Here is a 26,184-nt window from a genome sequence, read left to right as displayed (position 1 = left end):
CTGTGAAAACCAACAACAACAACAACAACAAACAGAGATTAAAACTATAAATGATTTTATTAATATACTGAAATTATATTTTTATCCGAGTTGTTTCTCAACAGTCCCAAGTACTTTCATTGAACTTTCTTTGTACTTGGTTTTTTTTGTCAACGAACGTTTCTCAAGTCTCTTGTTCTGACACAGAACCATTAAAAACGCTTGAGAGAAAACTTTAAGCACCATGATTACAAAAAATATTGCTAAAGAGCAATGAAAGACAGTTGCTGCCTTCTAGTATTACAATACTAAACATAATACATCTACTTTTGATCCTCAATATCAAAACAGTTTATTTACATTAACGAGTGCATCAGCTAAGCAATAAAAGACACTTTGTGCCTTCTAGTATTACAATGCTAGATATAATACATCTACATTTGATCCTCAAAATCAAAACAGTTTAGTTACATTAACGAGTGTATCTGAGCCTGCTGAGCTAAGCAACAAAAGACACTTTGTGCCTCCTAGTATTATAATGCTAAATATAATACATTTAGTTTCGATCAGCTTAAGCTTCCTTGAAACACTTTCTTTGCAGTGTTTTTTTCTCAAAAGATTTTGCCGCAGAAAAAACTGTACTACCAAGTTCCTGTGTAAAGGAAAGGTAATTGGTATTGTGGTCAAGCTTTCCTGGATTGACTTTTTTGATACCACACATTACAATGTAATCACTCTAAGGATCACACTACTTGACCACGCATTCCAACGGCAATTATTTGGTAAAGAGAAAAATGTACTTGCTACTTTCCTTGCTGATAAAGGCTTTTAAGATTAACTCAGAAGTGTTAATTTGACGTGGTAAGTTGTCATGAAAACATACATACATACATACATACATACATACATACATACATACATACATACATACATACATACATACATACATACATACATACATACATACATACATACATACATACATACATACATACATACATACATACATACATACATACATACATACATACATACATACATACATACATACATACATACATACATACATACATACATACATACATACATACATACATACATACATACATACATACATACATACATACATACATACATACATACATACATACATACATACATACATACATACATACATACATACATACATACATACATACATACATACATACATACATACATACATACATACATACATACATACATACATACATACATACATACATACATACATACATACATACATACATACATACATACATACATACATACATACATACATACATACATACATACATACATACATACATACATACATACATACATACATACATACATACATACTCTTTATTGACTTTCCCCCTTGAGGCTTTTCAAAGACAATGAAATAAATACAATAATGATTTAAGGTGGCTCGACCCAGTTTTTTTCTAGTGATACCTAACAACTTTGAAACCCTGATACTTAAAGGGATTGATGTCAATGACAAAACTACTACATCACATGCATTACACATAGACTGAACTTCAATATGATATAAATTTTTTGGCGATCAGAATGAATGTCACGTGGCAATGACGTCACAGAGGGTTTTGCTCTGAATCAATTTTTAGGCGGTAACCGCATTTTCTCTCGAGATCCTCCACGCTACGTATACCTTGGGTGTTTGCCTTCATCTCAGTGGAGTTTCATCGAAATCTACAAGAGGAATTTTGAAATATCTTGGAATTTCTTTTTAGATGGTATAATTTATGCGTAAAATAAAGTCAAGACTTCATATAAAGAAATTTGCTTCGTTTTTATGTTTAATGAGAGGATTTAGCCCCCATTCCTTTTAGAAATGTCCCATATACTACATCCAAACCTTTAGAAGAAAGTAGACTTGCGCGATTTCGAAATATATGAAGTTACCTAAATCGGAGTAGAGCTCAATGTTTAGCTCTATTTACCATTTTTCCGCCTACTTTCGCAAAAAAGCGATTATTTCAAAAACCCGTCGATGAATTTTTTCCAAAATTTTTCAGGGTGAAAAATAATCAGTACACCACACAATCCCTAAATTTCATGTTCATTGAAAATGTCTAAGGTTGTCTAAACTAAACGCAAAATTGAGTAAACATTGAAGCGATGTCGAAGTTTGAGATAATTTTGTGCTCTGGGATTTCCTTTTGTTTCGAGTTAAGCACAACATCGAATTCCTGTGCACCACGCGTGTAATGACCACGCTTGGCTACCCTCCGAAAGCTTTCCGAAATGGTTCGGAATATGGTAATATTCTTATCGAGTTCAAGAAAACAATAATGGATGAATGAATACATTTCCAACTGAAGAAAGCAGTCACACAACACCAAACTCAAAGCCGGTTATTTTTTTTATGCCTCCTCAGTCATTTAAAAAAGTAAAACGGACAGAAAATAGACTTCACGTATTATAAGCAAGCTAAATCTGGCGTCCAGTATTTATTAGAAAATATTGTTTACTTGTTGCATTTCTAAGTTCAACTGAAAGAAGTGGCAGCACTTCAATACGAGAAAAAAACCTAATCTTCTTGTTCTTGGCATTTTTAACTTTTATCTCAGCCAAGACGTCGACCCAACAAGAAAAGCTAATGCGTGACACTTTCTTTTCCATTGTTCCATATTTCGGAAAGATTTCGGAAAGCTTTCGGAAGGTAGCCAAGCGTAGTCATTTCACGCGTGGTGCACAGGAATTCGATGTTGTGCTTAACTCGAAACAAAAGGAAATCCCAGAGCACAAAATTATCTCAAACTTCGACATCGCTTCAATGTTTACTCAATTTTGCGTTTAGTTTAGACAACCTTAGACATTTTCAATGAACATGAAATTTAGGGATTGTGTGGTGTACGGATTATTTTTTACCCTGAAAAATTTTGGAAAAAATTCATCGACGGGTTTTTGAAATAATCGCTTTTTTGCGAAAGTAGGCGGAAAATGGTAAATAGAGCTTAACATTGAGCTCTACTCCGATTTAAATAACTTCATATATTTCGAAATCGCGCAAGTCTACTTTCTTCTAAAGGTTTGGATGTAGTATATGGGACATTTCTAAAAGGAATGGGGGCTAAATCCTCTCATTAAACATAAAAACGAAGCAAATTTCTTTATATGAAGTCTTGACTTTATTTTACGCATAAATTATACCATCTAAAAAGAAATTCCAAGATATTTCAAAATTCCTCTTGTAGATTTCGATGAAACTCCACTGAGATGAAGGCAAACACCCAAGGTATACGTAGCGTGGAGGATCTCGAGAGAAAATGCGGTTACCGCCTAAAAATCGATTCAGAGCAAAACCCTCTGTGACGTCATTGCCACGTGATATTTATTCTGATCGCCAAAAAAATTATATCATATTGAAGTTCAGTCTATGTGTAATGCATGTGATGTAGTAGTTTTGTCATTGACATCAATCCCTTTAAGGTTCAGGGTTTTAAAGTTGTTAGGTATCGCTAGAAAAAAAACTGGGTCGAGCCACCTTAAAACTACTTAAAAACTCTAAGATGATTCATACTTAAAATTAATTAACTATGTCAAGTGGCCTTGTTTCCAAAAAAGACAATCTCCCTCAGTTTACAAATAGCTGACCTACTCCTTAATGCACCTGAAAGTTACAGCAGAGGTGTCAGACATGGACAGCTGCAACAAGCAGCCACAACTTTACGTTTCTAATTACAAAACTCAACTCCAAGAATTTAAAGAAAAATTTTCATGCAACACAAACTTTCTTCAATATTTTCAGGTTATCAGTGCCATACCTGACCGGTTACGGTTGAAAGCGAGACAACTAGAGTCGTTTAATAAACAGTTCTTCACAAGTAATGACCATCTCTTCCATTTTAACAGTAATTTCACTTTCAACCTTGATAAAGCCAAATCAAGAGACTTCTACAATCTCTTCATTGATAAAATTCACACCGGAGGTCCGACCGGTCCCAAAAGATGGAGTGAAACACTTTCTTTAAATGATGAACATTGGGCAAAGATATTTAAATTAACACGAAAACTTTGCAAGGAGACGAAACTAAAAGAATTTCAATTTAAATTGATTCATAGAATCGTTGTGACAAAGAAAGAACTATTCAAATACGGTATTAAAACAGACGATAGATGCTGCTTTTGTGGGGAAAAGGACTCAATCAACCACACTTTTATTCACTGCTCTTTTACGAAATCATTCATACAAAAAGTCATTCTGTGGTTTAATACAACGTACAATTTACAGATCTCTCCAACAATAGAGCAACTTTTATTTGGAATTACCTCTAACTTATATGAGAAAAGTATGACCAACAAATTCAATTACTTTACACTACTTATGCGCTATTATATCTATAATTGTAAATTAAATAATAAGCCTATTGTCCTCCATGACTTTGTGAATGCTGCACAACAAAGAGAACTAATTGAAAACACCGTTGATAACTCAGAAACCAATAGAGGGTAAAATATCTCATCTCTCCTTAACGTGTAAGGAGTTATATTGTAAGTAACAAAAAAGAGGAAGAAGATTGTCACCGTAGCTGACTAAGTAACTAAGTAACTGTACATAGAGTAGTTAAGAAAAGTAGGGTAATTTGTAGTTTGTGTTTAAGTCTGCGTAGTATTGTAAGTAATTGTATTGTTGTGTGTTATTAAAAAAAAAAAAAAAAAAAAACTCAACTTGAATCATGTCTCTTGTTTCACAGATTTGAATCAAAATGTCAATGTGACATATCACTTTGAAAAACAAGATGTTTTCTCATTATGTATACACTATTTACACTGTACTGTATTGTAATAAACAGGTCCAAGATATTGTCTCGTCTTGTGTACACTATTTACACTGAGCTGTTTTAACTAACAAACAGGTCCGTTAACAAAGCGTCTACTGAGAAGGAAAGGTCAAGGGGAAGCTTCAAAAAACTACCTAGTTTACAGGAAGTCAAGGCATGATGTCGAAATAGTGGTTTCGGTCACGAGCGTGAATTTTTAGGGGGGTGGCTTGCGCTCTTACGAAAATTTCTTCAGCCCCCTCTTTCTAAACTTTCTAGAACCGTCCCTTTCTAGAATGTTTTGAGACAATGATTACAACTACGATCAACGGTAGCTTTTCCGATTCACTAACAATCCTGTCTCTAAGAATTGACTGAGTCTTATTTCCATCCGGCATGTTACTTAGAAACATCATGTAACCAGATTGCAACAACTTTTGTTCTTTTGCTCAATTTTGATTGGCCAGTAAAGATCTAAAACTCTTTGGGTTCTTCTTCAAAAATTTGCCAAAAACAGTGAGCAAACTGGACTGATGGTTCCTTTTCATCACTGCCTCACCATGATAACGGACCTGTCTAAACTAAGTAATTCATTTGCCTGAAGGTTTTGAAAAACTGTTATTTGCATCAGCTTCTGATGTTGAAACGAAACATTTGGATTGGTTTCTGGTCGAAAATGTCATTGATAACTTTGAATCAGTCAGTTTTCAATCCACTGCCATGAATATAGTCAACTGGAAAGTAGCGACAGTTGGAGAGGAAACAAAGTAACGGTTGGCGAATAGTAACGGCCTTCATGAACTCGGAACAGATCGTATTTTTTGGTCATTCATAGTTAAATTAATACTAGTTTGCTAAATTACTAAATTAGTACTAGTTTGCAATCGACGTTAACTGGCAAATCAATGAAACAAAGTTTCTTGCAGTTATATTTCCGTACATTAGTCCTTATTGCAAGCAGGCTTTTAGCCAGGTGGGAGTCCAAGAGTCCTATCGACGGCCACTTTTCAGAGAAAATTAATAGGAATAACTGTATACAGAGGTTTTTTTTAGCCAATTTGGAAATCTTTAGATACCTTTGCACTCATAACTGCAGAAAAACACCTTGCATGCTCCTCAGGCCCTCCTATGGGGACGAAGTCAGGCCTTATAAAAATTTTGGACTCCCACTTTTTAAATCCTGGCTAAAAGCCTGATTGCAAGCCAGTTTGATTGTATAAGAACATGCCAGATCGTGTGACTTTTCTGAGAATTATTCTACAACGGCTTAACACCACACTATACAGAGAATTTTAAGTGACTTCTTATCCAAAGAAAGTTTTCCGAGGGATGTAACACGATGCCACGATCCTGAGTAGACAGCAGTTCTACTTTGCATACAAACTTCGAATAGTCCCTCATTTTTCTCAGGGTTAGGTAAGTGCATGAGCACGTGACTGTGCATGAAAATCACCTTGTGCGATGCAACTCCTCATGCTGGGTGATCACCGCACATGCGCACATGCTCACCAACTCAACTAACCTTACAGTGGTGGATCTAAGGAAGGGGCTCAGGAGACCGGGCCCCCACCTTACTTTTAGGCCAAATAGGGCCAAATAGGCCCCTAGGGCCAAGAAAAATTATTTTGTGAGAAAAATTATTTTTGTGAGTGAGCCCCCCTCTTATTGCAGGGTGTTGATGATCGAGGCCCCAGTTATCTGAAGGTCTGGATCCACTACTACCTAAAGAAAATCTGGGACTCCTTTTAGTCTACTTTCTATGAAACTGTTTTGGAATGCAAATGCGAAAAAAATCCTGGTAACTGACAAACCTGTTTAGTATTGTACAGAGTTTCACAAAAATCTGCACTGTGTAACAAAACAAACTGTTTATCGACACAAGTTTTCGAAAGAAACTGCACTACAAAAACAAAACAAAAACAAGATTAATGTTTGAAACCACTCCACCTTGCATGCAACATCCCTCATGAAACATTTTTCTATACCACTGTTGCCAAGAGCGGACAATTATCCCAACCGCCACGATAATCTAAACAAACGTTGTCTGGTAAAAGTACTTGAAAACTATAGGCTCTCATTACTCAACAGCCTGGACTGTTATCTTTAACTGATAAATTGAAAATTGATACAAATAAAGAAATTATATTCGATTGTGTGGTGTGTTAATGTATTTCGAAATACAAATGCTAGACTGGAATTTAGAAATTGAACTTTGCTGACAGAATGATAGTTTTTAGCACTCAATGGGCTCTCCATATAAGCTTACTGTTAGATTAAGAGAAGTTAGTGGCTTACAGTCTGTTAACAGTTTACTGAGGTCACATCCAAGGAGTTTACTTGTATCACTGTGGTCGTTAATTGTGAAACTCAGAGAAGCTATCGAGTCACTTTTAGCCAGACTGTCACACAGGTTATTTAACCAGTCTTCACACATCTCACTGTAGATGTTGAATATTAGAGAAAGTGTAGTTAATGACGTGTTGTTCGCCAAACCATCACCCAGATCACGTACCCAGTCTCCACTCATGACACTGCAGCTGTTGAATGTAAGACTAAGTGTAGTTAATGACGAGTTTTTTGCCAAACCATCACCCAGACCACGTCCCCAGACTCCACTAACACTGCAGCTGTTGAATGTAAGACTAAGTGTAGTTAATGACGTGTTTTTCGCCAAACCATCACCCAGATCACCTACCCAGTCTCCACTTATGATACTGCTCCTGTCGAATGTAAGACTCAGTGTAGTTAATGACGTGTTTTTCGCCAAACCATCAACCAGATCACGTCCCAAGTCTCCACTTATGATACTGCTCCTGTCGAATGTAAGACTCAGTGTAGTTAATGACGTGTTTTTCGCCAAACCATCAACCAGATCACGTCCCAAGTCTCCACTTATGATACTGCTCCTGTCGAATGTAAGACTCAGTGTAGTTAATGACGTGTTTTTTGCCAAACCATCACCCAGATCACGTGCCCAGACTCCAATGTCACTGAAGCTGTTGAATGTTACACTAAGTGTAGTTAATGACGTGTTTTTCGCCAAACCATCACCCAGATCACGTGCCCAGTCTCCACTCATGACACTGCAGCTGTTGAATGTAAGACTAAGTGTAGTTAATGACGTGTTTTCCGCCAAACCATCACCCAGATCACGTGCCCAGTCTCCAATGTCACTGAAGCTGTTGAATGTTACACTAAGTGTAGTTAATGACGTGTTTTTCGCCAAACCATCACCCAGATCACGTGCCCAGTCTCCACTCATGTCACTGTAAATGTTGAATGTAAGACTAAGTGTAGTTAATGACGAGTTTTTTGCCAAACCATCACCCAGACCACGTCCCCAGACTCCACTAACACTGCAGCTGTTGAATGTAAGACTAAGTGTAGTTAATGACGTGTTTTTCGCCAAACCATCACCCAGACCACGTGCCCAGTCTCCACATGTCACTGAAGCTGTTGAATGTTACACTAAGTGTAGTTAATGACGTGTTTTTCGCCAAACCATCACCCAGATCACGTGCCCAGTCTCCACTCATGACACTGCAGGTGTTGAATGTAAGACTAAGTGTAGTTAATGACGTGTTTTCCGCCAAACCATCACCCAGATCACGTGCCCAGTCTCCACATGTCACTGCAGCTGTTGAATGTAAGACTAAGTGTAGTTAATGACGTGTTTTTCGCCAAACCATCACCCAGACCACGTGCCCAGTCTCCACTCATGGCACTGAAGCTGTTGAATGTTACACTAAGTGTAGTTAATGACGAGTTTTTTGCCAAACCATCACCCAGACCACGTCCCCAGACTCCACTAACACTGCAGCTGATGAATGTAAGACTAAGTGTAGTTAATGACGTGTTTTTCGCCAAACCATCACCCAGACCACGTGCCCAGTCTCCACTCATGGCACTGCAGCTGTCGAATGTAAGACTAAGTGTAGTTAATGACGTGTTTTTCGCCAAACCATCACCCAGACCACGTGCCCAGTCTCCACTCATGGCACTGCAGCTGTCGAATGTAAGACTAAGTGTAGTTAATGACGTGTTTTTCGCCAAACCATCACCCAGACCACGTCCCCAGACTCCACTCATGACACTGAAGCTGTCGAATGTAAGACTAAGTGTAGTTAATGACGTGTTTTTCGCCAAACCATCACCCAGATCACGTGTCCAGTCTCCACTCATGTCATCATGGTTAGGGATGACAAGACTAAGCTTACTTTCGGAGGTGTCGTTAAGTTTCATTAAGACTGAGGTTAATGACGAAGAAACGTCGGTAGTGAAACCACTGAAGTCTTTACAAATCCAGTTATCAGAATTTGAGCTAGGGGCAATCAGGGCAGTGGAACATCTTTGGTTACATGATAACTCTTGAAGAGCACTGTTTCCGTCTCTGGTCAGTTCTCCCCAAATGTTAATACTCAGCGCGGACAGGGTCTTGCATAGCTTGAAATGCCTTAGAAAACAGTCAGCGACATCATCTGATACGTTACCATGGATGTTTAAAGTGACAGAAGAAGTTGTCGACTCTATCAAGAGTTTACAGAGCGTTTCTGCCACACTACAACTCAACTCGCCCCAAAGGTTTAACGTTAATGACTGCAGCTTGCGATTAAAACTGTTTTCTTTCAAAACGGAACAAAGGTTAGCTACTTGTGCATTTGTTACGTTTCCAGTGACGTTTGGATGGAATTTAACTGACAAAAATGACTTTTTCGCCAAGAGTACATTCTCAATGATAGTCACCCAGTTGTCAGGAAGCTCTCCAAACACTTTCACTTCCAAAGAATTTAAAGAATTGTTTTCTAGTAATCCTTTCTTCAAGGACACGGCACCATTGTAGCTTAGTTTTCCATAAACAATCAGAGTAAGGGACTTTAAAGTGTCTTGTGCTGCAAGTCCTTCACCAGCAGCAGTAGCTTGAGAATCTGTCATCTCTCCATATATGATGAGGTCAAGAGAGGTCATATATTTGTTTGATAAAAAGTTTTTCAAAGCCCGCATTGCAGTATTACTCGTTGAATCATAAATTTTGAGGAAACAGATTTCGGTGATGTATATGGAGACAATTCAGTTTCTAGAGTAATGTCCAAAGCCTCATTCTGCTCATAAGCCAGTTTAAATGTTACAGTTTTTGAGGTCTTGCTTGCAGCTAAAGTGACAACAGGAAGTTCAATTCTCCCTAAAACTGCGTAATAACTGACCAATAAAGGAAGACAGATTTAAGTTTCCATACAATGATGTAAACAAAGTATTTACCAGGCGTGCTTTACGACAGAAAGCCAATAGAAAAGGAAAGTGTAAAGGGTGGCCAGGATTCTAGGAAATCGAGAACTGAATTTACCACAAAATCTTGAAGCTTTCTGTGGATCTCCACAGTAAGATGAAGAGGGTGCTGTAATTGGGAAAAGCTCTGGCAGGCGTTCACAACCGTCAAAAAATTTGCATTATGAACGTTACTGGCATTAATGTTTACAGTCAGTGGAAATGGGATGAAGTTACAAAAAGCCATTGCCACTTGTTCTGCATTTCTACTTTCAATGAAACTTTCTGTAAAAAAGGTCGCCTCTCTCTTGTTGCACTTAAGCCAGTCCCAGGGTTCACTCTCAAGCATCTCACCAATCTGTCCAAAAAGAACACTAGCATCCACGCCCAGTATACCAGACACAAAGAAAAACACTTGTCGGTAGTTATGTACGATATTTGTACGAAAATCTAACCCATATTCACGGAAAACATTCAGTTGTTCTTTGAGTATCTTGTGTGTGAGATATGTTGCAGCCAAGTACTCTTGGAACGTTTTGTGAAAGAAGTGGTACTCGTGCTGTGGGTTTATCCTCTTCACACTGGCTTCCTTGAACACAAGGCCAAGTTTGCGGGCTGCCAGATCTTTAATGTTACTTTCAAATCTCGCCAATTCTTCTTCACGAAAAGAAAACCGATCTTCCTGTAGGCATCTCCAAGCTAACTCTCCTAATGCTAGTAAACTATCTTCAAATTGCTTCTCCAGAGCTTTGCCATCATCAGGAGCTTCCAAGTTATGTTTTGCACAATATCTCCTTAAAAGGCATTGGACAATAATCTGGTACAGTTCTGTTCGACTGGAGGGCAGTTCTCCTTGATGGTGCTCAAAAACAACACAAAGAAGAAGCAGATTTAACGGATTGCTTCGCAGTGCATGTAGGAAACTTTTTTCCTTGATTGCTTTAATAAGCCTCTTTCCCTTTGACAAATGCTCTGGTCCGAAATGGCTAAAATGTTTTTTGATGTAGTCAAAAGCATCTTTTTTAGTAAATCCTTTGATTTGCAGAAGAATGTCAAAGTCGACCTGCTGTCGCACTACAATTCCTCTTTCTTGACGAGACGTGGCCAAGACATAGCAAAACGGTAAAATTCTTCTGTGAAGTAGTTTATCCACATGTTTTTCAGCTGTTCTAGGAAGTTCATCGAGGCCATCCAAAATGATTAAAATCTTTTCCTGGTTATGAAAATCCTTGATGTAATCCATGATCTCTTTCTTGAACTTTTCATCCGTATCTTCAGGGAGAAGTTGCTCACTGATCGCTTCCATTACATCGCCTTGGATGTCTCGGCATTTCAGCAGTAGCACAAGTTGAAATACAGGAAAAGAAAACTCTTTTGGAATTTTTTCATTTGCCCAGTCATACGAGAGTTTTAGACAAAAAGTCGTCTTTCCAATTCCTGGACTTCCTTCTACTAGAACCATGGCATCCTCACCTTTGTTGAGAGTCTTGAAGATTTCATACATGTTCACTTCATTGCTTTGAAGCTGAAAGTCTGTTTTTCTTCTTGAAACAATTGACAATCTTGTGTAGACATCCTCAAGTGGTAACTTAAAGGTGTTCTCCCAAAGGAGTGGTTTCAAGAGAGACCGTCTGTTGTATTCAGCTTTTAGAAGTCTGAGAACCACAGAGAGACCATTCCCTTAAAAAAATTAAACAGAGCATATATAATACACTTCTATTTTCCACCTTATCTTCAAATACCATTCTGGACAAAATAGTTTAGCTATGTTGTCCCACTATAACATGTGGTTAAATAGTAACTTAATAAAGTGCAAGCATGTAGTCAGCTCAGCAAACTGTCAACTGAACAATGGTTCAAAGCAACTGGCAGGATTTAACTATCCCGGGACAAAATGGCATGGTGTAATGTGCTTCTACCCTGGTGATATTCCTGTCAGGATGAAACATGTACAAGTTCTAACCACACCATCCTTTCTTTAGATGTTTCTTTGTTCCGTTACTCTGTGCAAGAATTCTCTCATATCTGCATTCTTCCTGAATCGGAGTGGCCAAAGGAAAAGGCAACTGACCATTTACTGCAGGCAAATATTGATGGCCTAACCTATTGTTTGTTTGATTTGTTTGTTCCAGTGCTGTAGGATGCCATTTTAGATATTAAATCCTTGAAGATTCGGAACTCTACTAGGTTATCAATAATTATCAGCTGTTATCATTATCAATTCCTCACCCATGTGCAAAGTAGGGAGGTATTTAAAACCAAGCAATCTTTTGAGTTTTCCCACAGTCAGTAACATGGAGTTATTTTACTTTATGTAAACATGGCAAATGCCTGCCATTATCATAAAAATAACCAGTATGCAATGCATACTAAGGCGAGGACGTTCCAGTTAAGCAAGTCAGTATGTTAAAAATTCCAGACAATGAACTGAGAATAGGCCTTTTGGGCTTTGTTTGTTTGTTGTCCCTTTTCAGACTATGTGGCATCACTCTTGAGAATCACTTCTTTAAACAAATGCTCTTGGTTAATTCAACTTGCTCTTGGTATTCAGATAGTTTTATTTTTTTTTACTTGTTTAAAAAAAACAAGTTCTCTGGGCAGCATCATGTGGTTTGAAATGGCAATTTACACTGACAAAGCCAAAAATGTCTATTAAGTAAATTGTGAGTCAAAAATATCCAAGTAATTGAACGCCGAAATTGATATCGTTGATTAAAGTGTGATTTACAACAAGGAGCCCACATTTGTGACCACTTTTAATTAATTCACATTCTTTCATGCAGCCGTTTTACAATGAGAAGCTGTGACAAGCTTCTGATTGGATAAAACCTGCAAGAAAGAATATGAATACATTAAAAGTGGTCACCTTTTGGGCTCCTCGCTCTAAGTCGAAAGTTGAGACACTGAGTCATTTGCTATAAAGGGGGAAAATGGGTTTGTCAGGTAAATAGAATTTTAAAATACAGCACGTTGTTTTCCAGTGGTGTTTTTAGTTGTGCATTCCAAGGTATGGTTAGTTTGTAACCAACGTTAATTAATAAAAGGCAAATAATAAGCTGCTTTGATCACAAAATTGGCAATTTAATTTGTACAATTCTAATATGATGTCTTTTATCACGACTTTTGACAATGGAATGCAACATATTTTGTAACTGTACTAGACAGCAAGGAAACTTCCACGAGTTTGGCATAAAAATATTGTCTTGCAATAATGTTCTAGATTGCCTCTTGTTTAAATATAGCTGACAGTTGCACTGACTGTACAATCTGTAACGTCCCTTTGTCCAGTAGGTCCAAACACTTAATATATATCATTAACAGGTAAAACACAGTGCAAGGAAGTACAAGTTTCCAAGAAGAAAAGTTGATATAAATCTTGATTGACTCTTGTTAAATTTAAATGGGGCTGTAGTTGTTTGCACTATCTGTACTATCTGTGATGCAAGCAAGTCCATAAGTCCAAAATTTTGATACAGTAAAGTGGAGACTAGGAAGTAGAGTTGATACAGTGGTTTGCAGGTTGTATTGAGGGTCTTTCAGTAGTAATCCAGAGATGTTTTAACCTTTTTTAACTTTGGTGTTATTGCTACTGGTTTCCTGTGTTTTGCTTAAAATCTGCTTCGTGGGATTGGGCTTTTTATTATGTACTATGCAGGGCAGTAGAGGCAACAGTCGCTACCTTGCTTCTTGACAAGTGAGATATTGCGGAAAGCACAGCAATCAGTGGATTCTTTGAAAACTGTATCTTGGATGTTTTTGTTGTTTACTTTCTGTCTATGAAGAAAAAAATTTTAAATGATTATTTTTTAATCTTTTTTGGTGAAAACGCTAGTCACTAGGTGGTCTCTAGTACTCTAATATATGAATATTTATGGTGCTGTTACGGTCTCAGGGGGCGGGTGGCTTTCTCTAAAAAAAAAGTCTAAAAATCTGGCAGTATTTCATTTTGAAAAATATTATCCAACACTACGGTATTCAAAGTAAAGAAAAAAACTTAGCTCTCGCTGCAGGTCCCATCTCTTCTACTTCCTCTTCATTACTCGGTACAATGTCGCCAGGCAGTAGTTCAATCACAAATAGTTTAGTCCCTCGACTTTAGGTGTGTCGATAACGTTTTTGTGTACTTTGATATCAAAAAATTTGTAAGTGAGCGAAAAAAAATCAGCTACTAATCGAGTCAAGGCTTCTGGCTGCGAAAAATCTCACTCTCGACCAACACTCCAAGATGGCGGACGCCAACAAATCTCAAACCATGGTCTTAGTTACCAGTCCTCTTCGTTCGAATCATCACATCTTAACACGAAATCAAAATCGCTTTATACTAACATGATAACATTAGGCTCGAGACTACGTCCTCGCCTAATTATACAGCTAGGCCTAAAATATTATAATAAAAAATATAATATTTAAAGTGTTACCTCCATCTCTATCTGCTGATAACCTAGATCGCTTTCTTGATGTTGTTGAAGTTCCTTTACCTGACAAGCCTGACAAAAAAAGGGCTGAGTTATGTTTTCTCTAGATTCCAAGATTTCTAAATACAACCATTTTAAAAAAGAAATGGAATTAAGAACATGTATAAGGGTGTTGAGTTGAAATATCAGCCACAATATAACGACATGTTTTTAAATATTGAATATGAGTAGTCACTGATGAAGGCATAAGAACGAGCTGAAACTTCTTCCAAAACAATGAACGAAGTTAGAGACAAACCCTTTTAATGTTATTTTATCACATATTACTTTCTTGTTTTGTCAGAGCTCTGATGTAAGCAAAAACCATTACTTTATAATCCAGGGCCACAAAAAGCAGTCGGTCATTGGACATAGGCTGACCAAAATTTGCTCATGTCCAATGAAATGGCAAGTGTAGTTGGACATGATCAGGGTTTTCAATAAGAGCCGGCAGCCGGCTAAATTCGCTGACTACTTTGCGTGATTACGCCACCTACTTTTCCAGTACTTTGACTGAGAACTTAACTCAAATTTTACAGACAGCAAATACATTAAAACAGTCATATTTATTTCATCCAAAACATTTACAACAACAATGAAAACGCTTCATGACTCTTACCGTCAAAAGCATCTGCTCCTGACTCACATTCGAGTGAAGTGTTTGTTGTTTACAGTTTGCTTGAAATGTCTTACTGTACACATCTTTACCAGTTATTGATTGAACAATTTTGAAGATACCGTAGAATTCCGGTTATAAGCCCTGGGCTTATACAACTTCGTAAGGGTTTTTGGGTGGGCTTATAAGCGGAGGGGCTTATATTCGGGAGGGCTTATAAACGGAAGGAAAAAAAACGTTTCGAAACGAGCCTCGGGAGTGTTGATCGAAATACGTTTTTAAGTTAAAAAGTACAAAAAGCAACATTTAGCCCTGTTCAGTACTGTCATCCGGTAGAGGGGGGCTTATATCCGGGGGGGCTTATAACCGGATGTATTTTTTTGTTTCCAGATTGATGGGCCTATAACCGGGGGGGCTTATAAGGGGGGGGGGGGCTTATAACCGGAATTTTACGGTATTCGACTTAAGCTCTTGAAATTCACAGCTAAACTTGCTCTTGAATAATGACTTCACTTTCAGTTGTTGCTGAAAATGGCGAAAACGTCGCATGAGAAGTTTTCTTTGCTTTACAATGCTTTCTTTATTCTTCAGTTCATGGAAACAGACTGCCATTTTGTTTGCTGCACCTTTGTCTCAAGTACTGCCTTCTCCACCCACTCCTAAACTTTTGCCACCTTCTCTGATTCTTATTGAAAACCCTGCATGATATCCGGACCATTTTTTGATCATACCGGTAAATCATTTTACAGCAATGATGAAGAAAAATTCCTTTGTTTTCTGTATTTTTGGTGATGTTTGACCACAATTTAGTTTTGGCCGACCATGATGGTGTCTTAGTAGGAGATATATCAAGTGAAAAAATTATTTGCAGCCCTGTAATCAGTACTTTTTTATCTCCCACTGAAGTAAACACACCTTTGAAGTCTTACCTTTGTGACCATCAGTCTCTATTCTTTTTCGCTTTAGAGACTGAGTACCACAAGTAGACGGCCTTTTACCTTGTGCTGAAGACTGCAACCTGGAAGGAACTGTAACAAAACATTAAAATTTGATTAAATTTTACATAATCTTCTGTTTGTATTTCATTTTCTCATATATTTCTCTGAGGATCTCTGAATAAATGGAATCCAATCATTTCTCTGCAGATACGGTCTTACAATGACAGGGGACAAAATCCTTCATGTCACGGGTCAAGGATTTTGTTTACAGCTCTGAAGTACAGGGCCGCATTTAACAGTCAGTCATCGGACATTGACCGACCCAAATTTGCTCATGTCCGTCGAAATCCCAATTATGGTTGGACATAATGTCCAGACAATTTTTTTGATCATAAATCATTTCACAGCAACGATGAATAAAAATCTCTCCGACCACAATTTTGTTTTGACCAACCAAGATGGTGTCTTAGTAGGGCAGACATGTAATAATTGTATGTCCTTTCAAGTTAAAAAAGTTATTTGCACTGCCCTGAAAGTAGAAAATGTAACTTTGCTGCATTCTTAACACAAGAATGAGGTTGAACTTCATCTAGCTGTTCCCATTATAAGCACTACTAACACTTATTGGCCGCGGCCGCACTTGAGAGTTAACTGGGTTAATTTTTTAGAAACCTGGTTAAAAATTTCCACAAAACTTAACTAGGTTAAAGTATGGTTACCAAAACTAACTCGGTTAAATATTTTTAGCGGCCGCATTACGATCAGACCAGACTGAAGTGATGCTATTTGAAAACAAGCAAAAGCGACCGGCTTTCATGATAATTTTATTACTTGCTCATTTCTTCTCCTGCTTTTAAGATTTATTTCAATGCATTCTCGGCTTACACCGCTCTATTTTTTCCGAATGCGTTCTACGCAAATTTCAAGCCCAGTTGTTTCGAATATGTTAATCTTCAGCAGTCGTTCTAAGGCTCATCGGCATATCGAAATCGCCTTCAAGGCCTTTAGACTGGGACAACTTTCGCAAAAGTGAACTTCTGTCGGCAAATTCGAGGAAAAGTTGGTAAACACACTTTTGTAGGTAAAAACTATGTGCTGAACACGAAAATCTTGTTTACCAAGCTTGATTCGGCCATTTTGACCTTTAAATCAGTCATTTTAATTAGCATGTGCAATTGAGACATGAAAACGAGGCTATGTGCCGTATCTCCTACAAAACACTCTAAAATGGTTAAAATTTCACCCAAATCAGCAGGTGATACATAGAGTAGGTTTTTTTAGAAAGATTCTGTGTGTACTGTATGCTGATCACGTGATTTTTTAGTCACGTGACTCTTGTAAACAAGGCTTGCGGCTGTATCCTAATTAAGTCGAGGAGGTGCACACAAGCCCTCGAAAAAAGATATAGAGTTGAAAACTGTAATTGTTTTCTTCTAGCGTATGAAAATAAAGCAAGTGAATAAACTGGAAGTTATCATAAAGTCCATTGTAGGCTTTGGCCACGTGACTGTCATTTAGATCATCAGCTCTGCTGACATCCTAAAAACAGCTCCGATATCTGTTGTATTAGCATTTGAGTAGGAAGTCATCGAATAAAACCGTTGGTGTTATCTGGCTCCCACATATCGCTGGCATGTGCGTCATTATATTGTCCTGATGTCAGCACCATTGAATTCCACCACGGTAAAAACAGGATATTCTTAATATTTGACATCTTCCCTCGAATTTCAAATCAGCCATTTAAACAAACATGTGCAAAAAAAACTTAAAGATGTTAAACCATTTTACACTACTGTACCATTTACCGTCCTTGTTTCTGATAACGACACCGCAAGCATAATTTTTGAAGCCGCTTTTTGTAATACTTCTGCATTTGCATGCTGCTCCTGTGTATGTCAGCCCCACACTCCGGCAGTTACACTTCTTTGTTTTGCAGCCACAGTTAATCATCTCTTTACAACTTTCAGGTACGGGGGAGAAAGACACCAGCTTTGGCACCAGCTGCCATTCAGTTTTGTCGAACCCATAGTCCCTGGACGTGGTAGGGTGGGGTGTGTAGTATGCGCTTGTTTCCATATCATTGCTTGGAAGTGCACCACTTCAGTATGCCATCGTGCTGCATCACTCGTTCAGGGAAGAGCTTCTGTTGACCAGCATCTAGAAAACAACTTTTCGCGTGCTCCATTGCAGCTTTCAGTTACACTGTATTCTAAAAATGAACTTCTCAGTGGACTTCACTGTCGAGAAGATTACCATTTCCTAGGTTTCTCAGGAGCAAACGGTGTTCTGTGAACGTCTTCCATGACGTTTTCTTGCTATGGCCAGCAAAGTAAGAGACTGTATCATAGCCTGTTATCTCAAAAAGGGGAGAATGCTTTTCAGTACCTCAGGGATTGTTCGCTTTAGATTCTCGCGAATCGTGTGAATGGGCAAATACTTAAGCTTTTGAGATGTCCCAGCTCTCACTCCCAATTGCTTGCAGCTTATTTTGTCGAAGTGGAAAACTAAAAGGAGAAACACGTCCGCGCCTTTACATGAAACGACAAGTAACTTTGCATCTGAGTGTACACAGCGAGAATCATTGAAGTATCAGCCTCGTCAAACCTTTATGTTTGAGTCGGAACTCTTGAAGCTACTTGACTGTATCTTCCTGCTTGAATCCCCCACCAATAGTGATTTTATTGGCTAGAACTCCTGCAAGAAGCTTTCCTGAGAGGAAGCGTGAGGCAATTCTACTCTTCTACCAGCATCATATACGCTGTGATGATGCATTGACGGATATTTCTTGTCGGCTTTGATGCCAGCAGACTTCTTATTCTCCTCTAACTTTTCCTAAAGAGAAGAAAATGTGAGCAAATGAAAATGTGCCCTCCGCCTCTCTTTCCAGTACCATTAAGCCACTCCTGAATTTGACCGGGATCGACCTGATTTAATCGTCTAGACGTACCTTTCGCGACTGAGTTCCCTTCCAAATTCGGTTTGTACCTCTTCTGGGGGCTGCTTTATTTGCTCAAGGTAGACAGGACCCCATCGTGCATAATTTGTGCATGTGATCATAACGATGGGAAAATGGCAGCATCTTGTGAAAGGCATACAGATATAGGTCTCAAATTCCCTCCCTCTGAGGTCTGATAAACAGCAGAAGGATAGACCATGTCCATGTACTGCAACCAGCACTCGAAATTAAGATTCTTCTCCTCCTTTACTGCGATGAATGATCGTGACAGTTGTGCGCGGTACCTACCAGATGAAGGCAGGTGAAGCAGTTTTTAAAACTCTAGCTCCTTCCGTATTTGAACGAACAGACTTCTCACGACTTTGTTTCAGTTCGTTGTCTTTCACTTTTCTATAGACCAAAAGGTGCGGCAGAAGTAGTCGCCACATTGTATGACGGGTGATCTTGTGAGCTCAAGTAGCCATATTGTTTGATGTTTGAATGAAAACGTTTTTCCCTTGAGCAAAAAAAAAAAAAAAATCCCTATCAGAACTTAGTCATTTTCTGCTTTCCGAAGTCTCAGCGCCCTATTTTGTTTTTTTGTTTTTTAGTTAGATTCCTTTCCGAAAACAAATTGATTCCGACAAGCATCAGTAACTTACGTTTCTGATTAGAATCAGACCGTAAAGCACATGAATGGGTTTGTTTGATATGTTGAATTAAAACATTCATTGTTGTAAAGGACTGAAAAAAAACAAACTAATTATTAAAATAACCACTAAAACATCGTAGATTATATTACCTTAATATATTTTTGGCGGTTATATATATATTTCTCGAATGCAAAAACGTTTTTTGCTCTCTGTGTGGCAAAAAATTAAACAACAACGGCAACAACAAGCAAGGTCCAACAACAACAAAACTGTTTCCAAGTTCTCCGTCCATAAAATTACAACGCAAGAGTTTCAAGAAACAAGCGCTCTTAGTAACATACAAGAGCTTGAAACTTAAAGAAAGTGAAAATTAAAGGAAGAATATTTCCTGAATCAAGTTACGGTAGCTTGTAGACGTACGTAATGGAAGTAGTCCCTGGAAACAAGGTCTCAAGACGCATCTTTTCAACGTAACGTGTCTTATTTAAGCAAACAGGCATCAAATTATATTAAAGAGAATGAGACAACTGTAGTTAGGTGTTTTGAAACAAAAATTCGATCTTAAACCAGCTTTTAAAACAGAAAAACAGTTTAGCCTCGTTTTCACGTCTGATATTTGGTTCCGTTTTTTTAAAGCCAGATTTCAAGACTAAAAACTCAAAATCCAGCTTGGTAAACAACATTTTCGTGTTCAGCACGTAATTTTGACCTAAAAAAGTATATTTACCAACTTTTCCTCGAGTTTGCCGACAGAATTTTTATAAGCAGCTTTTCTGAGAATTTGTCCCAGTCTACTTCAAGTGAACGTTTTTCCAAGAAATTGGCGAAGAGAGAGGAAGAGATCATCAGAAACCATGAGAGCCCTGTCTGAGCCAAATAATCCGCATTTCTCTGGTGGTTCTAGAGTTTCTTAATAGCAAAGGAAATTATAGAATTAAGCCACGAATTGTGTCCGAACGCCATGTTTGCGTGTGATGGAAAAGAATATCTTCTCTTACATGGAGATGATTGACACATTTGACAAATAAAACAATAGTTGAATCTGATAAGAAACCACTAACCTGGTTAAAACGACCCAGAAAGGTAGTTTAGAATTAACCTAACCCAGTTAAAAAATCTTTTGTTCTTTGATTAATTTCCATGGGAACTGCTAACCTGGTTAAGAGTCGGTTAACTCTCCAAATACGCGGCCGCACTAGACATTTTTTAACCCGGTTAATTTTAATTGATTAATTGGAAATAACTCGGTTAACTCGCCAAGTGCGGCCGCGGCCATTATTAACTAACTGCTAATTTAGCATTAAGTTCATTAGGCAGGAGACGAATTCCTTAAAGAAGTTTGCTTTATTATTGTTTTTAATTATCAACGTTCTTTCACCAAAGCTGCAATCAGATTGGCAACATTACTCACTATCTGTTCTGTGTAGATAGTGAGTGGTGTAGCAGGGACTGTGAAACAAAATGGTGACAACATACTTGAATGTTTCAGAAGAAGATTTGGCTATACTACCGTAACCTAAAAGTTTGTTTTCTATATTTTCCCATATTTTTTGTGTTTTACATGTACGTAAATTAAACTGTCAAGCCTTTAAAAAAATTACCTTTATGAGCAGCAGTTAATGATCTTGGTTGCTTTCGAACCTGAGCACTACCAAGAGAAGATTTTCTACCTTTTGCTAAAGTTTTTTTCTTGGAAGAACCTACAAGAAACATTCATTTCAATACATTTTATTGTACAGTGAACAGCCCTTTCTCCTTGCTCAGGCTTGCATCAAATCACATAAACATATTAACTGATACAGTTTTTCCCTACCTTTGGTCAACAAACCACTTTTCTGTGGAGCTGAAGTGGTATTAACTGGCCTTTTATTCTTTGATGAAGTCTGTTCCTTGGAAGAATCTGCAAAAGTGAAATTTGAAGTTTTAAGTGCTTTATTTTACATGACCGTATGCTCTCTCATTTAGCCCAAGAACTGAAATTCCATGCAAAGTGTAATGCACCTGTGCACATGTAGAAAAAAAGAACACATCGACTTTTCCATATTTTGGTTAATTAATAAGGGTCTGAAAAAGGCGGATCTGTTTGCACTCTTAAGCTGGCTATTAAAGTAGCAGGTGAGTACAAATGCATTTTGAATTCTGAAAACGAAACCTTTGATTTTCTAATGTTATGAAAGCCCTCAAAAGAAAAAGAGAAAACAGTAAGTGATAAGCCATGAGGGATGTAAGCCATTAACAACACTTCCTATCAGTCAACTCTCTCTAAGACGGACACCATCGGGACCGGCCCCAACTGTCCGTCTTATAGAGGTGTCCGCCTTATAGAGTCGAGGTAACGTGACACAAGAAATGTTGAGACGATAAAGCTAAACAGCTATGCACAACGAATACATGTCTGTTTAAGTCGCTTACGTTAGCAAAATCTATAAAGTGGAACAAAAATAATATCAGAGATTCGACTTGTTTGTTAATAACAAACGGTGATACTGTAAGTAGAAAACTAAATCTACAAGTTTAAGCAGAGAAGTAATGCGTTTTAGCGGATTGTTTTTGGTAAATTTGGTATTCTAAAGGCGCTGACCTGCTATGCTATATGTCGATAACAAGTTTTGAAGTATTATTCACGAAAAAATAACTTTTAGTGCCTGTCCGTTGGCGGTTTCAAAGTGTCCATTGTCCGTCTTAGAGAGGTGTCCGTCTTACAGAGAGTTTTCTTACAGTAAAATGACTGAAAAACGGCAAGGACCATAACCAGGTGTCCGTCTTTTTAATATGGAGATGTCCGTCTTATAGAGGTGTCCGTTAAGAGAGAGTTGACTGTATCATCAAAAGTTGTTTATCAAAACAGTCAGTGGCAAAGGCAACTTCAAATGATATTTTACCAAAAGTGAGGTTCAGCATTTTGTCCAGAAGAACACCACAAGGCTTCTGCCAGCTGTACTTCTCTGAATACTTTTCGCAGAGATCCTTAGACTCAGCAAGTCGTACATCCCTATCTTTTTCACAAACAGCCCTGATTGCCTTGGCCCATTCTTTAGGATCTTCTGAATCCACTACACAGTTGGAGCCATGGAGTACTTTCTTGAGAGCTTTCCCAAGTCCTGAGTTACCACTTACAAGTACAGGCAGTCCAGCAGATAAGGCTTCAAGAGCAGTCAAACCAAAGCCCTCAGTCCTTGATGGCATTATGGTCAGATCTACCTCACACAATAACTTGGACAGCCGTTCTCTACTTTCATCAAAGCCGCGAACAGTCAGCTGTCTACGGGAAATGCCATGCTGGAGCAATTTTTCTTTAATACTCTCCTCCTTTCCACTTGGTGCACCAACAAACATTAGATGGTAGGAATTGTCTTTCAACTCTGCAACTGCTTGAGCAGCAATGTCGTATCCCTTTAACTCAAAATCTTCGCTATCACCACGCCCAAACACTAAAACGTAAAATGTGTCTCTTTCTTCTGTAGCTTGCTTTACCTCAGAAAATTCAGTGAAAATGCTTGGGGTGAGATTGAGAACTTCTTGATCTTTTTGGCAAGAACGAAGATAACGGGAGTAAGCATCTGCCAGCTTGGGTCCAACTGCTACAACTTGATCAGCCCTCTCACAGAGTTCTACCTCTATTTGGTGCTTCTTCTCACCTTTGGAAATGGCATCTGCATAGCATTTAAACATTCCAAGCTCTTCAGGGGCTGTATGAACAACCTGAATCCACTTGCAGTGGGCATGGTGGCGTTGTCGTTTTATTAGAGGTATTTGTCGACCAAGATGTACTCCATGTCCTATGATACAGTCCATGGTATGGTTTTCTGGAATAGATGCCAGCCAGTCAACTGGTTCATAACCTGGCAGTTTTTCTGCTTCAATGAGCTGCACATTATGATCTCTGGCAACTTTTTTATCTTCTTCACTACACTGAGGGAGATAAACACTGACTTCCACATTGGGCTGCTTGGCTAACTGTATTGCTAATTCTCTGTTGATGGTTGACAAGCCTCCCTTTGATGACTTCCATTCACTACTTAAAAGAGTAACTCTCAGTGGTTCGTTGGGTGGTAAGCCTGCGGCTTCCTCTTCTTCTTGGCCTTCCTGTGACGTTGAGGCTACACTGTGAAAGGAGGACTCCTAAATCAGAAGAGAAGAAAACATAATTAGCATGAAATTTCTTTACATCTTACTCTAATGGATAGGATTCTGTCAGTGTTCCGTAGAAAGCCTTGTTGTAAATTGTTGTAATGTCACTAGTCTAGGGTACCCCTGGTAGTAGACATTTGGCAGTGAGACCTGTTGTTCGACCAGTTAACAAGTTGTATGAAGATAGTATGAAGATAACTGTTACCTTTGATAGCCTTGACATTACAGGAAGCCTTTAATCTTGAAAGCTGTGTTGGAGCAAGTAAACAAGTATTAACTATACCAGTAGGTAAATGTAGTCTGTTATACTTAACTGTATCTTAAAGATGTTCGCGCTTATTGTTTATGCGCATCCCTACTGCGCACGTAATTCATGTCGCAATGCCATGCCACGTCATACTTTGAGCGTGTGCGCTGAGTAAAATCTCCAAGAACATAAAGGGTGGGTTGCCGTTCCGCTAGCTTCGCTTGCAATTTGCTCTCTTAAGTGGTCGGTGACCCCTACTTTTTTCTTAACGGATCACTTTTGTTAATTAATATCTACGTTTTGCGAGAAAATGAAAAAATCTATCGAGTGGAAGTTTGATTTTTTTGTCACACTGACAGTTTAAATTAAGCTTTTTGCGCTTTCCTTTTTGCCGTACGACAGTTTCAAATGTGTTTTTTCCAGGGTTTAGTTTTACAAAAAAGATGGCGAAACTAGGAATTAATTATGCAACAGACGCACTTCTACAACATGTGACTTAGATCGTTAGCCTCCATTTACTCATCTTGGATATTTTTAACTATAAACCCTGTAAACCGTGCTGAATTACGTGCGCCAATTTTTCAAAATCAGGGTAGTTTTCCACACGCTTTCTCTCTGAAACGAAGACGGTGACCCCAACTTTTTTTGCATTTCTGACACAAGTAACTCATTATCTGACCACAGCAAAAAAATTAAAGAAATCTATCAAGCAGAAAATTTTGGCGCGAACATCCTTAAAATAATACTACTTTCACAAAGTAGTTTCTAACTTATTAGCCTGAAAAGGGCCAATGTAGGGTGTCTTTTTTATGTCACTTTCATCTATTTACTGATAAATGCTATACAGGAATACACTAAATGCTTGACATATGCATCATTGACCTGCAAGCTTTAATAGCATACTGTACAAAAGATGGAGAAGGTCTAAACTATTTAGAGATACCTTAAATAATGAGAATAAAAACTAACCAAGTCATGTTACTAAACAGTCCCTTTGACATCCTGAACACAGACATGGTTACTTGAGCTAACTCCCTTAACCTTTAAAAACAAAAAGAGAAACAGTGAATTAAGAACAAAAAAAAAAAAACTTTTTTTAAGATCTTTGAGTACCTTCTGGAAAAATCCTTCTTTTATACATACTGCATGTATTTTGACATAAATCAAAAAATTTGTATAATCACAGGGAGCCCAGACAAACTGTTTGTGTATGGACTGTGCAATTATGACGGCGAAGTGTTCTACTTTGGTGCTGTTGGAGTTTCCACCCTTTCCATATAATTAGATGTATAGTAAACAGCGAAAGCAAAATACCCTTCAATCGACTCAAATTCGCCATTTCGAGCCAAAAGAACAACACTACACAAAAGGTAGGAAACTTAACACTTTATTCAGCACAAATTTGTTAATGTTTTGCACCATTTTACGCAATCTTACAAACCATTCGGTAAATTCTATACATTCTCTATAAAAATGTAAATGTGCACAGTCCATACACAAACAGTTTGTCTGGGCTCCCTGTGGTATAATTTATAATAATGTGTAGTTCCAGAAAATGTCCATACTCCCCCAAAAAGGATTGGAAATTGGAGTGGTGGAATCTCATAGAACTATCAAACAAATCTACAGACTGTTTTGATTTCGATGAACATGAGTTTTGAAGGATAGTAGCCCAGGGGGGGGGGAGGTACTCGGGATTTCAAATGACGGGGATGATCAAATGGTGGCAAAAAAGACCCAAAAAAATTCCTAGGCCTTCCAACATAACCCAAAAAAATCCCTAGATAAAAAATCGACCCCTCAAAAATCAACAGCAAAACACGTTTGTTTGCACTCTATTCGCAGAACTACGCAGCCAAGGCACTACCACAAATCTTCAGATTGGTTTTAATACCCAAAAACATCCCTACTTAAATCAAAAAAATACTTGCCAAATTTTCCTACCCGAAAAAACCCTGATCGAATCGAAAATTTCAAACCCCCAAAAAATCCTTCGATCATCCCCGTCACTTGAAATCCCGAGTACCCCCCCTGGGGATATATCCCCAGGTAATTTGCCTGACAAATCACACATTTGATTCTTGCGTTTGGTTCGGCACAGTTGTAGAATCATACGAATTATTACTTATGATTCTCCACAATAGTAGAATATGTCATT

At 38.1% G+C, this 26,184-nt stretch overlaps 1 pseudogene across 1 annotated transcript; it reads right to left on the bottom strand.

Annotated features, from left to right (window-relative positions):
- Nucleotides 1-6,764: 6,764 nt before the first annotated feature.
- LOC144637529 (uncharacterized) lies at nucleotides 6,765-25,071 on the bottom strand (annotated as a pseudogene). Its single transcript, XR_013567736.1, has 8 exons — nucleotides 24,996-25,071; nucleotides 23,985-24,027; nucleotides 22,531-23,770; nucleotides 21,462-21,548; nucleotides 21,250-21,348; nucleotides 16,052-16,150; nucleotides 14,471-14,539; nucleotides 6,765-11,732 (listed from the first exon to the last, which is right to left on the bottom strand). The product of XR_013567736.1 is annotated as an uncharacterized LOC144637529 (transcript).
- Between the last annotated feature and the right edge of the window lie 1,113 nt (nucleotides 25,072-26,184).

This window comes from Oculina patagonica, chromosome 14 (genome assembly GCF_052425735.1).
Source record: "Oculina patagonica isolate OP01 chromosome 14, crgOcupat, whole genome shotgun sequence".
NCBI classification, from domain to species: Eukaryota; Metazoa; Cnidaria; class Anthozoa; order Scleractinia; family Oculinidae; genus Oculina; species Oculina patagonica.
This window is presented reverse-complemented; position numbering and strand designations above follow the sequence as displayed.